Raw genomic sequence first — 10,151 nt, 5'->3', positions numbered from 1 at the left:
ATTCAAAGGGGGATTCTTCATAACCGGAGTACAAGGTAATAATTTCTATGATTATTGATATTGCACATCACTAGCTCTTTAAGGCATCATAAATTACGGAAGAAAATACTAGTCCGTCGATTCCTTAAATTTAAAAATTGCCAACATATATGCTCTAAAAATAAGTAACAATCTCACTTTACAGTACCAATGTATTGACCATCTTAAAAAAAACTATATATGGTCCTGTTGAAGACGTCATTACTGGAGATGTAAATTAAGTTTAAAGCATTTTTTTAAAGAGTTCAAAATCAGATAGTCCTAATCTTTCAAATGGCGACAGAACGTCAATTATCTAGACAAATACATACTGTACCTCATCCTTACAGTTAGCCATCAATGCGTTATGTTTTGTAAAGTGTTTGCAATAAAAAAATATTTACATTCACGGTAATGCTAATGTTTTTTTTTTGAAAAATTCTGAAGAAAAGTATAAAATTAAGATACATATTTTTCAAATGAATGAATATAAATTGTTTTGTTTTACTCAGATTAATTAGGCAAATTATTATATTTCTCTTTACGATAACTGCGAGCCTGAAATTTTAAAACATTTATGAGTGCTTCCTTATAATTTAATTTTAACTGGTACGCAGTGATTAAAAAATGTATACTGTAGACCCAATGTTCTCCAGTTGAACTAAATTACAATAACTTTTCAAACTGAATGACGAATATTATTCAATTAAGGGGTTTTATTGGAAATATAATCAAAGATGTAATTCTGGAATGCTTTACATGAACACATTTCATTTCCTTGGAATTCTAACCCTATATAAATATATATATATATATATATATATATATATATATATATATATATATATATATATATATATATATATATATATATATATATATATATATATATATATATATATATATATATATATGTCTCAGTTACGGGACTTGATCCAGATTTGATATTAAAAAACCCAGAACATCTGTAGTGATTCTCGTCTGAACACAACACTTTGTTTACTCTCATCACAACAACAAAAGAATTAGCTCCATCAGCTGTTACATTAAATAATTCTGTTCGTTTTTCATAATCAGTGGCAAAGTCTGTAAAAGAATTGGAACCATTTGTTCAAGGAGGAGAAAAGATGGCTATATTTGAAAAATCCTCACTTGACTTGACCTCTTTTGACTTGCCAAGAAATAGCTCCCGATGGCACTACATCACCGAAGTCTTAGTGTATATGTACAAGTAAAGTCAACAGCATCTACAGTAGTGGCAGTGAGAGAGCCTGCTGTTGAAACTAATCCAGCAAAGCTAGCTATTTATAACAAAGAAAAAAAATAATAGACTAACTCACTACAAAGAAAAGACCCCAACTTAATTATAACATATAAAGCAGCCCACCTAAAAAGATGCTTTCCAGTAAGTGGACCAACGACGTCTTAGAATACACTAGTATAAAGTTGAATGAAATCATTCTAGACATCATTAGGACATTTGTCTTTAATACAAATCTACTACATACCATATAAATAATACATCTTCATGCAGCTATATCTAAACAGGATAAACATTATCAAAACGTAATCGGAACATATCTACCTATTAACTTCCTTACCTATTAACTTCTTAAAGTACAACATGAATTAGTAAAATGGGAAACTTTCAAGAGGTGTTCAATGATTCTTAGGAAAGTTAAATTGTTTAACAAATTCTATTTTCTTACCATAAAGATTAATGGTTAAATAAAATTTATTATGTAATGAGAAATATTAGAAAATCAATCTGTTTCATTTCATTTTAATAGAACAGTTATTTAATTAAGCTCACTTTCAAACTCAATAAAGTATGTTTTCCAGTAAAAGGTTTTTGATCATTGAGGAAAAAAATGTATGTGCTTCCTTTCTTTATCAGAGATGAAAGGCAGTTTGATTTTCATATCTATTAAATTATCTTTTTAAATATACAAAGCTCATAACACCAAAAAATACGATTTTTCAACTCTTTATACAACCATTCCACACGATGAATTAAAGTTCAGGATTTTCAACAACAAAGACAGCTGCTTTATGATAAAAATGGAAATCGTGAGTTTGCCTACATGTACCTTGTCATTGGTCATTTAAAAAATTGCCGAAAACAGGGATATTTTCGCCCCTGTTTTATTTTCAACCTCGTTGCTAGTCGGCGAATTTAAAACAAGGCGAATAAAAAAAGAATAATCTCTTAAGGAGGTTGGATCCTTCCATCAAAAGTATTGAGAATTTTTTTATCAAGTATATTTTTAGAATTCACACACATAGTTTAATGAAAAATGGGGGTCAATGCGCTTCTTTTGACGCTATAGAACATTTAGTTTGACCTTTTTGCTCTGTAAAAACGTCTTACACATAAATCAATTTTTAAAGATTTTCCTCCAATATTTTTAGAAATAAATTATGGGAACAAACACAGTCTTATTTCATTTTGAATAGACACATTAAAATTTGTGACAACGAAAAAATTTTCATCGTACTCCGCATGTTCAATTATTTGACCTTTTTGCACTCAAAAAACTCATTTTTCTGGCATTAAAAATTTAACAAGCAAAAAAATCATTTGAAAGTTGTGACATTTTACTGAATTTAAGAAGAAAGGTTAAAAGTATTTTATATATTCAGACAAGAAAATTAAAAGTGGGGGTCTGTGATATTAATTTTATGATATTACTAAAATAGTGCCAATTTTAAGCTTAAATTAGGGCTTTTTTTTCTTGATTTTCACAATATATTTGCTATATTTGTCCAATATGATGATAGAATTCATTATCAAATATATAATTCAGGACCAGTATAAAACAGTTCACTGCAAAAAACAACTCTGTGTGCAGACTGCATGTAAAAATTGGAATCCAAAATTAACATACTTTAAATACTTAGAAAGAGAAAAATATGATCATTTTCTTCTAAAAAAAAAAAAAAAACCTTCCGCCACAAGATATAGTTCCTCACCTAATGCTTTTGGTATGGAATTTAATCATGCAGTTTTAACTGAATATAGTTGAATTGGCATTGTAGAATCCAAATTTATTGTAAGAATTAAAACATTATGCAGAATTTTAGAAATATAGGTTAAGATAAAAATCTGCTCAAAAGCTCAGGAACGAACCTCGTAAAGCAAAACTTTGTTTGGGGGAATTCAAAGCGGGACAAAATTAATTGCAAGTGTTTAAGTGCGAAAATGACACGAAAATACGAAAATGACACGGGACAAAAATAACCCTTTATACAGTATTTTGTCAACAACAAAAATTCTGATGTACACACGAGCACTCCTAAGTTGATATTAAAAAGACGCTTGAGTTCCTCATTGACAATATCTACGCAGTTTTTGGAGATTGTCTAACAATCTGTGAGAATTCCCATGTATACAAATTGCACACTCTTATTATCAGATATATTTTTGTATTCATATAAAGCAGAATTTATTTTGAAAAATTCTACATGAAAAAAAGAAGTCTCCTTCTGTGGTCTTCAACATTTTTATATATCTACCACACTTAATCAACAATCAAACCTCATTTTCATTCCTACTTTGATTCAATATATCTCCTTGAAATCAAAATAAAAAAAAATACCAAAGAGCACATTTCTTTCATATTCCGATATTTTCTAGAAAAAGACGCTAATGGTACATGTAATCTGTGAACTTAACTTTATGATAAACGTGCTGACGTCAACTTCAATTTTTCTATCTTCAACTTCCCATATCTATGTAGCAATATACCATTATCACCTGCATATGGAGTTAATATCTCCCAATTGATACGATATGCAAGGGCAAACACCACGTTAGAACAATTTCTAAAACGAGGCAAGCTTTTGAAAATAAGTTGAAGAAACAAGAATATCAACAGTCTTGTTTAAAGTAAAAAATTCACAGATTCTATGGTCAATACAATGGTCTTGTCAGCAAATACATATCCATCATAAAGGCAAATGTTGGCTGAGGTTTTTCATACAAATTGTAAAACCATTATTTTCATTGAATTGTCTATGGATTTTTCCGTTTGTCCGATCTTGACAAGGAGCACACTGCAGGTGTGACTGGTCGACAGGGGATGCTTACTTACATGTATATGGTAACTACAACTACCTCTGATGTTTTTAGAGGTCCGTGTTTGATCGGCTCCAGATCTGTATTGTTTCAGTGGACTTTTGACCTGAATAATGTTGGTTATCTTTTTTCTTTACTTTAGACTGTCTTAATTACAATTTTAGTTATCTATTTTGGACTTGCTGATTTCTGGCAATAAATTGAATTTGAAAGCAAATTTTCACTTCAATCTATCTGCAACATACATGTTAAACAAAAGTGTTTTTTTTTTATTACTGACAATATTTAATTGTTTGCAAACAGCAATTGCTAATCTAAGTGTAAATTTTCTTAATAGTTCTTAAACTCAAAATTCCTAAAACTAATAACTGAGTGATAAGTAAACGAAGGGCACCTCAAAGCGGAGGATCCCCTCGCAAAGAGCATAAATCAAGGCAGCATTCGACATCGATTCCGATGCAAATTACGTCACTTCCGTACAAACAGAACAAACTAACCCCCCTCCCCGCACGGGTATGTTAAGGAAGCATACAAATCATTTTTCGGGAAAAGACTTTTAAGAAAATGAAATTTGATATTTTATCCAAGTCGCCGATAAAACGTAAACTATTATTAACTATAGCTTAAGGACAACAGAGTGTCTGAGGCCAAGAAGTGCACTACCACGACGTCATCATGTGACTCCTATTAATTGCAAAATATTCCTTAATAAAAAAGTTAACAGAGCAACACTACCCCGGGGTTTAATGATTTCTTTGAGTAAATAATATAGTTGAAAAACATCTCTTATGCTTAAAAAGTGCAGCTAGAATCCCACTGTCCGCTCGGGAAAATAATTATTCCACATATTTGCACGAAACCTTACCCGATGTTTTGCATTATATACATATAACCCGAGATATTTCTTCAAACCATGTTTACCTCACGATTCTAGCAGCACTTTCCAAGTATTATAGAACGCAAACTTTTGATATCTACAAATCTTATGTTTTGAAGTATCCAGCTTAGTGTTGTTCTTTTGCATTATTGTTGTCACGAATGACAGAGGAAAGGCCGACCGGGATACGTAAATAGCTGACCGTCTTCAATAGAAGATTAAATCGATGAAAATGAATTAGCATACCTGTTTAACAAACTTTAACTTCATATGAATCACACACAATATTCACGGTATTTGCTTCTAAACCCCCTTCTACGTATCTTTTTACATATCGTCTCAGCCAAATTCTCGTTACACAACATGATCAATTCTCAAGTTACTTGTTGAAGTTATAACGTCATCCGTCAGAGATTTTATTTCAAGTGACAGATAAAGCATTACAAAATAAAATCATTTTATTTTTGTTGATATTTGCAAGCTTCTATTTATTTTCAGGAGTTCATTTTTTTTAATTATTTTTTTATTTGAAATACACAATGTTATAATACAATCATAAACATATAAAATAAACACAATCTTGTCATTGTAGTATTCATTTGTGTGTGGGGGGGGGTGAGAGAGAGAGAGAGAGGTGATTTAAAAAAGAATCTGGGTGACAGATAAATAGAGGAGGAAGCAAAGCTATTTAAAGACAGGGTTTATTAATATTACTATGGAGTATGGATCGCCATTTTTGCCAGGAGGTGTTAAATTCATATATTGACCACCAATAGTCTTATGTTTAAAATAGGTAAAGCAGACTCTAATCTATGTACATTTTGTGAGCGGAGAAAGAAACAATATATCATTTAATTTGGCAATGTCCAGCTGTACAGCAATTTCTAGATGGTTTTGTTAGATTCTGTCAAAAAAAGGCATTTTTCTAAATTTAGATTGTAAAACTTTCAAATTTGGAGATATAAGTAATACAAAATCATCCAAATCTTTAAATATTTTGCTTATGTCAATGAAGCAATACATTTACAGAGTTCGTTGTCTAAACCTTAGCCTCTCTATCCATGATTTTCTAAATGATTTCAAAATTCTTTATAAGTCAATGAAACATACAGCCAGGGAATGCAATAAAATAAATAATGATTGATTTTATATTGAAGTCATTGTTATTTACTGTTTTGGGTTGTTAGAAAAGGTAGATAATAAATTTCTTTGTATCTGTCAAATTGATAAAATTTGCCCATTTTCCTATACCCACAGATACTGATTTAATTAGCATATCATACATAGGCTTTGATCCTTTTTTTTGTTAACGCAAAGACTTTGATATTGCATGGCATTTCTGATTTATGAATAAATTCATTTTTACAAAAGCTATTCCTCTTTAAATCTGACAGTATTGCTTGTCGTATGCCTGTATAAGTTAAATGGTTGGTTTGAATATCATAATTTTGTTGAATGTTGCCTAATGATACATGTAAGAAGTTAATATTCTCATCTTAAAGATCATATGCATATTTTATTCCCTTTACATACCAGGACTTGTAGAATATTGTTTGTTTTTCAATTATGAAATTATTGTTATACCATAAGGGTTGGCAGACATATTCCTGCCAATTTTTTATCTCTATTTTCTCTTGAATTTCCTGGAAACTTTTCAGAACATCTCTCCAAAAATTATTTTGCACATTCTCTCGTGAATGTGACACATACTCTGATCCTGCATTTAAAAGTTTATCCATGTCTACACTATTTTTCCAATAAAATTTTCCACTTTGAGTTATTGTTGTAAATTATTCCTCTTATCCATGAAGATTTTAAAGCTGTTATATAAGAAACAATGTCAACTATTTTTAATTCTCCCTGTACATACTTCTGAGTCACAACTTTTCTTTTTATTTTGTCTACATTTGATTTCCATAAAAATTTAAAAATCAATTTGTTATGACTTTCACAACACCTGAAGGTGGGTTTGGTAAAGTAATGAATAAATGATTAAGCTGTGATAAAAGTATTGATTTAATCAATCTGATTCTTCCAATGGGAGTTAAGTTTCTTTCTTTTTTTTTTTTTTTTTTTTTTTTTTTTTTTTGCATTGTTCAATGATGGTCTTAATTTTAACCAACTTTTTGTCATAATTCAGTTTAGTGATCTTTGCTAAGTCAACATCATAATAAATGCCTAATAGTTTGAAGTTTGTTGTCTATTGAAATTTCAATTCAGGACAGAGTCTGTATCCTCAGAATATTTCTTACTTCCAATCCAAACAATTTGGGGTTTTGATTAATTGATTTTGAGACCTGACATTTTATAAAATTCTCAGGAGTTAAATTATATCTCTTAATAACAATATTAAGAAATCTTGTGTTCTAAAATAAAAGAAAGCTGTCAGAATCATTGTAATTGCAATTCAAATAATGAGCCATACAAACAAAGACTATGTTGTTACCAGCTTTGTCAGCTGGGACCAGTACATACTGATCATAACATAACATAACAGAAAAACATAGTGTTTTGGTCAATTAAAGGAATATTTAATTTGAAGATATCGGAGATAAAGAGAGTTTCTTTTTTTTCCTCCACATTTATTTCCCAGACCTATAACATTAAAGATGATATATAGAGCAGCTATCAGGGATGGGGCCCTGAATAAGTTCCCTCTATAACAATATATAATAATAATCCCTACAGCACCACGCAGGGTGCTAAATATCTAAATATCTATATCTAAATACAATGCCTCACATAATTTATTCATATCATACATTCAATATGTTTATTAATTAAATTGTATAATATATAATGATAAAGAATATTTATCCGGATTCAATTCTGGTTATAAATTTCTTGTTTGTATTTGCAATCCGGTGCGATTCATGAATGTGTTGCAATATAATGAATAAATGGGAAAAAAAATACATTGAACTTATTTGTGGATACAAATGCCTTATATTCAAATGGAATCCTCATTCAATTGCGATATAGAAAATCAACCTTAAAGAACAACAAAAGTTTCTGTATTGTATAACAGCTTTTTTCCTTTTCCATTTTCTGAAAACTTGCATCATAGTAGTCCCTTCAAACTTTATAGTTTTTTTTTCTACCAGAAAAATTAACAACGTGTATATTGTAGTTCTTCCCCCAAGAAAAGCTGGCTGTATAGTGGGATTTTCTGTCAGTTTTTAGGCATCCCCTTCTGACACTAGAGACAAAGGCTCTCTATTGTTGAGTCAAATTACGTTAGAACGGTAATCATTTGGTTTTCTTTAAAATGTACATACAGAAGTGTTCCTTTACTTTAATTAATAAAGGCAATAGGTGGCTGATATAAAGTGGAAAATTCTACAGAAATTCATTTCATGAATCAGGTTTTAATTGTTGTTTAATTAAGTATCGAATAACATTTTTTTCATGTAAAAACATGACATGTAAAGAATTTTACGACACTTCATAACATTCAATGTTTATCAATGATTTCACTGGAAAAAAAATATTTTTTCCTCTAAAAAAAAAAAAAAAAAAAAAAAAAAGATGTGCCCATCTCCTTTATCTGTAGCTTCTTTTAAGTCTCATTTTTGGTTCATGCAAAATCCTCTTTTTGTTTTCACTGTGATCGATGGTTTAGTCTTAAAGAGACAGAACATTAAAGTCGAAAATGTAGTCAATTCGTCACCACACGAGATCACAGGAAATACTGAAGGTTTATTTCTGTGTAGCACGTCATCAAAAAGTGCTGTGATGTGCTACCTTTAATTTCCAAGGTATGATTCCATAGTTTGAACTATTATTCAACTCGGACAAACAATTTTACTATTAACTGCCTTCTTTTTCTTTTATCGTGTGTGTTTTGCATTTTATTTCATTTGCTTTCTCCGAAAGACGGAGATCACCGAATTTTGACCGATACCTAATATTTAACATACCTAAATGTCCATTTATTACATTGAGCATAATTGTATAAAATTCCCTCATCCTTATTTCGTCACGAAGGGCTTTGGTTTGTTGAATTTGGAAACCAAACTTCTTTATGAAATTATTCTCAGAACCTTCTTCTTGCCAACTAAATAATTAAACAGTTAAATTCTTCCTATATAAAATATTCATACTACAAATACAATGTCAAAGATAGGCGGTAGATATAAGACATTGAAAGTAACATCTGCCCTTTTGGAACCATATTTAATTCAAAAAATGTTACGGATTTAGCAAATATCAATAAAGTTTTCTTTTACTACAAAACTCCGTGTTATAAGAGGAATAATGAAAGCCCCTGAATAATGAATACTACACAGGTAAAATTGCAACGTATGTTCAACATATGTTTCAAGTAATATATGTTGAACATACGTTAAACATATGTTGACCATATGAATTTTCGACAGTATGTTGAACATATGTTTAAAATATATGCTGAACATACGTTTCAAATATATGTTGAGCACATAGCAGACTCAAAACATATGTTGAACATATGTTTGTGGTAACTATATGTTTAACATATGTTGAACATATTTTAAACATATGGTTGCTTCAAACATATGTTCAACATATGTTCAACATATGTTAAACATACGTTGCAATTTTTCCTGTGTAGAAATCATCATACTTTTTTTTATACGTGAAATATACAAACCATTATTATTCAGATAACAAATTTAATCAGGGATAAGACAAGTTCTAATAATACCAGGCCCCAGGATCATGAAGCAGTCTAAGACTTAAGTAAGAATTTCAGTCAGTCATAAAATGAATAATTATGAGAAACCGATTCTCGAAAATTAAGATTAACAGCATGAAAGGAACAAAATATTTAATACATGTAACATTTCAAATTTCCTGTGGTTTCTATCGTAAACAATTAAGACAATTGACACATTTTGACTTAAGTCTAAGTCTGCTTCTTGATCCTGGGACCAGAAGCTTAAATTTCCTTTTCGCTTCTGTAAAAGCCATGTTTAAGAGAAAGTATAAAAATATGTGACTTATATATACAAATGTATGTACAACGATCGTTTCATCGATAATACAAAAATATGATTTCCACTTCTTGATACTAGTCCTTCATAAGAGAAGTGTAAATTAATAAGTAAGAAAAATAAAGACTCATCTGAAATAAAATTAATGACACAAATTCATTATGTGAAGACATTTATGGCATAAAAGTTAAAACATCTGTAGTGT

The sequence above is a fragment of the Saccostrea echinata genome, unplaced genomic scaffold, assembly GCF_033153115.1.
Source record: "Saccostrea echinata isolate AGI-Se365-2 ecotype Australia unplaced genomic scaffold, CSIRO_AGI_Sech_v1 ptg000058l, whole genome shotgun sequence".
Lineage (NCBI taxonomy): Eukaryota > Metazoa > Mollusca > Bivalvia > Ostreida > Ostreidae > Saccostrea > Saccostrea echinata.
The sequence above is the reverse complement of the archived record's forward strand: the minus strand, read 5'-3'. Positions refer to the sequence as shown.